This window comes from Cryptomeria japonica, unplaced genomic scaffold (genome assembly GCF_030272615.1).
Source record: "Cryptomeria japonica unplaced genomic scaffold, Sugi_1.0 HiC_scaffold_251, whole genome shotgun sequence".
NCBI classification, from domain to species: Eukaryota; Viridiplantae; Streptophyta; class Pinopsida; order Cupressales; family Cupressaceae; genus Cryptomeria; species Cryptomeria japonica.
Window position 1 is genome coordinate 186300 of NW_026729073.1, and position 6201 is coordinate 192500.

Genomic DNA, 6201 nt, shown 5'->3' on the forward strand with positions numbered 1-6201 from the left:
CTGGTTGGAGCGCTCGGATGCAAAAATCTTGCACCAGGATTTATCGATTGTGATGGACACGGCAAGTCTCCTGATTGCTATGCAGGAGCTCATCGTGAATCTCTATGCGGCCTTGGTATGCACTCGACCTGCGGAATGGTTCGGCAATGGTAGTCGCTCCAACACGTCCTTGCAATGGCCACAGAGGTGATTCGACTAGAGCTCCAGTCTAGCTTTTGGGTTGCTTGGCGGACTGGTATAGCCGCGATCGAGTTCCGGCCATGAACGTTTTAGATAGCTCTTGGGCTTTCTGGGACGGAAGTCGGAAGTTTGGGCTGTTGTCCGATTTGATGACCATTCTTCGGATGTGTGAGAATCGGACAAATAACTTATATAGGGGACTGTGTTGTCTCACGCAGCCCCCTCCGTGCCCCTCTATCTCGACCGATGTTGGTGCTTGAAAGGGTTGGGATCGCTCGGATTTATAAACGTGCACCACCATTTGTCGAGTGTGAGGGACGCGGCAGGTCTCCTAAATGCTATGCGGGCGCTCTCTGAGAATCTCTATCCGGCCTCGACACAGACTAGTCTTGCTGAATGGTTTGGCACTGGTAGTCGATCCAACACGTCGTTGTTGTGGCCGCCTAGGCGATTCGATTCGAGCCCCCGTCTAGCTTTTGGGTTGCTTGGCGGATTTTGCCCTATCCGCAAGTGAGCTCGGTCCCTAAACGTTCGAGAAACCCGATTGCTATGCGCCGACTCTCTTTCTTGCGAGCCTCCATCTAGCTTTTGGGTCTCTACGGAACGGAAGTCGGAATCTGGGACCGTTGTTTGATTCGACGAGGCAGACTACGGTTGTGCGAGAATCGGACAAATAACTTATATAGGGGAGGTGTTGACTGGAGCATTCTCCCCCGTGCCCCTCTAACTCGACCAATGCTGGCGCTCGAACGGTGGTAGCGCTCGGATTTTCATTGAGCGCCAGCATTGGTCGATTTAGAGGGGCATGCGAGATTCCCGAATGCTATGCGAGGGCTCTAACGGAAATGTCTATTGGTTTCGGTATGGATGCAATTGCGAGTGGTTCGGCAAAGGTAGTCGTTCCGATGCGTCCATGTCGTGGCCAAATCGATAATTCGATTTGAGCCCTCGTATAGCATTTGGGTCTCTCGATGTGATTCCGCATTCCAGTCCCTTTGGGCACTGCTTGAGCCGCATCCCAGGGGGTTCCCTTCCCAATAATCTGCCTCGCAACCCGATTGCTATGCGGTGAGGCTCCTCGGCCGCCTCGGAACTATCTGTGTATCAGACGCATCGCGGGATAAGGGGTTGGCAACGGTAGTCGCCCCAAGCGCGTCCGATGCTTGGACCATTCCGAGGCGGCCCTGAAGCCTCTTCCGTCTAGCCGTTGGGTCCTTCTCGCCGCATCCCTCGCCTCGCACCCCGATTGCTATGCGGTGAGGCTCCTCGGCCGCCTCGGAACTATCTGTGTATCGGACGCGTCGCGGGATAAGGGGTTGTCACTGGTAGTCGCCCCAAGCGCGTCCGATGCTTGGACCATTCCGAGGCGGCCCTGAAGCCTCTTCCGTCTAGCCGTTGGGTCCTTCTCGCCGCATCCCTCGCCTCGCACCCCGATTGCTATGCGGTGAGGCTCCTCGGCCGCCTCGGAACTATCTGTGTATCGGACGCGTCGCGGGATAAGGGGTTGTCATTGGTAGTCGCCCCAAGCGCGTCCGATGCTTGGACCATTCCGAGGCGGCCCTGAAGCCTCTTCCGTCTAGCCGTTGGGTCCTTCTCGCCGCATCCCTCGCCTCGCACCCCGATTGCTATGCGGTGAGGCTCCTCGGCCGCCTCGGAACTATCTGTGTATCGGACGCGTCGCGGGATAAGGGGTTGTCACTGGTAGTCGCCCCAAGCGCGTCCGATGCTTGGACCATTCCGAGGCGGCCCTGAAGCCTCTTCCGTCTAGCCGTTGGGTCCTTCTCGCCGCATCCCTCGCCTCGCACCCCGATTGCTATGCGGTGAGGCTCCTCGGCCGCCTCGGAACTATCTGTGTATCGGACGCGTCGCGGGATAAGGGGTTGTCACTGGTAGTCGCCCCAAGCGCGTTCGATGCTTGGACCATTCCGAGGCGGCCCTGAAGCCTCTTCCGTCTAGCCGTTGGGTCCTTCTCGCCGCATCCCTCGCCTCGCACCCCGATTGCTATGCGGTGAGGCTCCTCGGCCGCCTTGGAACTATCTGTGTATCGGACGCGTCGCGGGATAAGGGGTTGTCACTGGTAGTCGCCCCAAGCGCGTCCGATGCTTGGACCATTCCGAGGCGGACCCGAAGCCTCTTCCGTCTAGCCGTTGGGTCCTTCTCGCCGCATCCTTCGCCTCGCACCCCGATTGCTATGCGGTGAGGCTCCTCGGCCGCCTCGGAACTATCTGTGTATCGGACGCGTCGCGGGATAAGGGGTTGTCACTGGTAGTCGCCCCAAGCGCGTCCGATGCTTGGACCATTCCGAGGCGGACCCGAAGCCTCTTCCGTCTAGCCGTTGGGTCCTTCTCGCCGCATCCCTCGCCTCGCACCCCGATTGCTATGCGGTGAGGCTCCTCGGCCGCCTTGGAACTATCTGTGTATCGGACGCGTCGCGGGATAAGGGGTTGTCACTGGTAGTCGCCCCAAGCGCGTCCGATGCTTGGACCATTCCGAGGCGGACCCGAAGCCTCTTCCGTCTAGCCGTTGGGTCCTTCTCGCCGCATCCCTCGCCTCGCACCCCGATTGCTATGCGGTGAGGCTCCTCGGCCGCCTTGGAACTATCTGTGTATCGGACGCGTCGCGGGATAAGGGGTTGTCACTGGTAGTCGCCCCAAGCGCGTCCGATGCTTGGACCATTCCGAGGCGGACCCGAAGCCTCTTCCGTCTAGCCGTTGGGTCCTTCTCGCCGCATCCCTCGCCTCGCACCCCGATTGCTATGCGGTGAGGCTCCTCGGCCGCCTTGGAACTATCTGTGTATCGGACGCGTCGCGGGATAAGGGGTTGTCACTGGTAGTCGCCCCAAGCGCGTCCGATGCTTGGACCATTCCGAGGCGGCCCCGAAGCCTCTTCCGTCTAGCCGTTGGGTCCTTCTCGCCGCATCCCTCGCCTCGCACCCCGATTGCTATGCGGTGAGGCTCCTCGGCCGCCTTGGAACTATCTGTGTATCGGACGCGTCGCGGGATAAGGGGTTGTCACTGGTAGTCGCCCCAAGCGCGTCCGATGCTTGGACCATTCCGAGGCGGCCCCGAAGCCTCTTCCGTGTAGCCGTTGGGTCCTTCTCGCCGCATCCCTCGCCTCGCACCCCGATTGCTATGCGGTGAGGCTCCTCGGCCGCCTTGGAACTATCTGTGTATCGGACGCGTCGCGGGATAAGGGGTTGTCACTGGTAGTCGCCCCAAGCGCGTCCGATGCTTGGACCATTCCGAGGCGGACCTGAAGCCTCTTCCCTCTAGCCGTTGGGGCTTTCTCGCCGCATCCCTCGCCTCGCACCCTGATTGCTATGCTGTGAGGCTCCTCGGCCGCCTTGGAACTATCTGTGTATCGGACGCATCGCGGGATAAGGGGTTGGCAGTGGTAGTCGCCCCAAGCGCATCCGATGCTTGGACCATTCCGAGGCGGCCCTGCAGCCTCTTCCGTCTAGCCGTTGGGGCCATCTCGCCGCATCCCCCACCTCGCACCACGATTGCTATGCGGTGAGGCTCCTTGGCCGCCTCGGAACTATCTGTGTATCGGACGCATCGCGGGATAAGGGGTTGTCACTGGTAGTCGCCCCAAGCGCGTCCGATGCTTGGACTATTCCGAGGCGGCCCTGCAGCCTCTTCCGTCTAGCCGTTGGGGCCATCTCGCTGCATCCCCCACCTCCTCGGCCGCCTCGGAACTATCTGTGTATCGGACGCATCGCGGGATAAGGGGTTGGCAGTGGTAGTCGCCCCAAGCGCGTCCGATGCTTGGACTATTCCGAGGCAGCCCTGCAGCCTCTTCCGTCTAGCCTTTGGGGCCATCTCGCCGCATCCCTCGCCTCGCACCCCGATTGCTATGCGGTGAGGCTCCTCGGTCGCCTGGGAACTATCTTCGTATCGGACGCATCGCGGGATAAGGGGTTGTCACTGGTAGTCGCCCCAAGCGCGTCCGATGCTTGGACTATTCCGAGGCGGCCCTGTGGCCTCTTCCGTCTAGCCGTTGGGGCCATCTCGCCGCATCCCCCACCTCGCACCCCGATTGCTATGCGGTGAGGCTCTTCGGCCGCCTTGGAACTATCTTCGTATCGGACGCATCGCGGGATAAGGGGTTGTCACTGGTAGTGGCCCCAAGCGCGTCCGATGCTTGGACTATTCCGAGGCGGCCCTGCAGCCTCTTCCGTCTAGCCGTTGGGGCCATCTCGCCGCATCCCCCACCTCGCACCCCGATTGCTATGCGGTGAGGCTCCTCGGCCGCCTTGGAACTATCTTCGTATCGGACGCATCGCGGGATAAGGGGTTGTCACTGGTAGTCGCCCCAAGCGCGTCCGATGCTTGGACTATTCCGACGCGGCCCTGTGGCCTCTTCCGTCTAGCCGTTGGGGCCATCTCGCCGCATCCCCCACCTCGCACCCCGATTGCTATGCGGTGAGGCTCCTCGGCCGCCTTGGAACCATCTTCGTATCGGACGCATCGCGGGATAGGGGGCTGTCACTGGTAGTCGCCCCAAGCGTGTCCGATGCTTGGACCATTCCTAGGCGGCCCTGAAGCCTCTTCCGTCTAGCCGTTGGGGCCTTCCCGCCCCATCCCTCGCCTCGCACCCCCGATTGCTATGCGGTGAGGCTCCTCGGCCGCCTTGGAACCATCTGTGTATCGGACGCATCGCGGGATAAGGGGTTGGCACTGGCAGTCGCCCCAAGCGCGTCCGATGCTTGGACCATTCCGAGGTGGCCCTGAAGCCTCTTCCGTCTAGCCGTTGGGGCCTTCCCGCCCCATCCCTCGCCTCGCACCCCGATTGATATGCGGTGAGGCTCCTCGGCCGCCTTGGAACTATCTGTGTATCGGACGCATCGCGGGATAAGGGGTTGGCACTGGTAGTCGTCCCAATCGCATCCGATGCTTGGACCATTCCGAGGCGGCCCTGCAGCCTCTTCCGTTTAGCCGTCGGGGCCTTCCCGCCGCATCCCTCGCCTCGCATCCCGATTCCTATGCGGTGAGTCTTCTCGGCCGCCGCGGAACTATACCTGTTATTGCTACTGCATCCTTCGGCTGGTAACCTCCTCTGCCGCCTTGGAACGTTCTCTTTGTCGGACGCGTCGCGGGATAAGGGGTTGGCACTGGTAGTCGCCCCAAGCGCGCCCGATGCATAGACCGCTCCGAGTCGACCTTGCTTTCAGCCTCTCACATGCATAGACCTCTCTGAGTCGACCCTGCAGCCTCTCACGTTTAGCCTTTGGAATCTCGCCTCACAACATGATTGCTATCCTTGATGCATCCCTTGCCTCGAGCCCTGATTGCTTTCTTGGCTGCATCCCTCCTCTCCTCACAGCCCGGTTGTCATCACTGCTTCATCCGTCGCTTCATGCATTCTGGCTGCTGGGCCCTTCCCACCGCACACCTCGATTGCTATCTCTTCTGCATCACACACCCCGATTGCTATCTCTGCTACATCCCTCGGCTCTCACTTCTGCATCCTTCGCCTCACACCTCGATTGCTATCAATGCTGCATCCGTAACCTCACACCCCGATTGCTATGCGGGGAGGCTCCTTGGCCGCCTTGGAAATTTCTGTGTGTCGGACGCACCGCGGGATAAGGGGTTGGCACTGGTAGTCGCCCCAAGTGCGCCCGATTCTTAGACCGCTTCGAGGTGACCTCGTAGCCTCTTTCGTCCAGGCTTCCTGCCTTCAACGCCCTTTTTACACCTCGATTGCTATGCGCGGGCTCGTTGGCGTCTATCACCTCTCTGCGAAGAGTGGCACGATGATTGTTGGGGTAAATCGTAGCAGTCCGATCTCTGGCCTTGGGCCATTGTGAGGGCTGATCGATTTCCTGTGCGCATCTCGTGTTCGCCCAGTAACAGACTCGACGACTTGTAATCGGTCTTGTTCCCGATTGTTCCTGGAGGTAGTCTTCGGAACTCTTGGATTTGACCTGTCACTCGAACTGTCCTCTTCCGAGGATGCTTGTGTGTGTGTGCTTGTGCCATTTCCTTGGCGGTATTAACGAGATATTAAAGAGCGGAG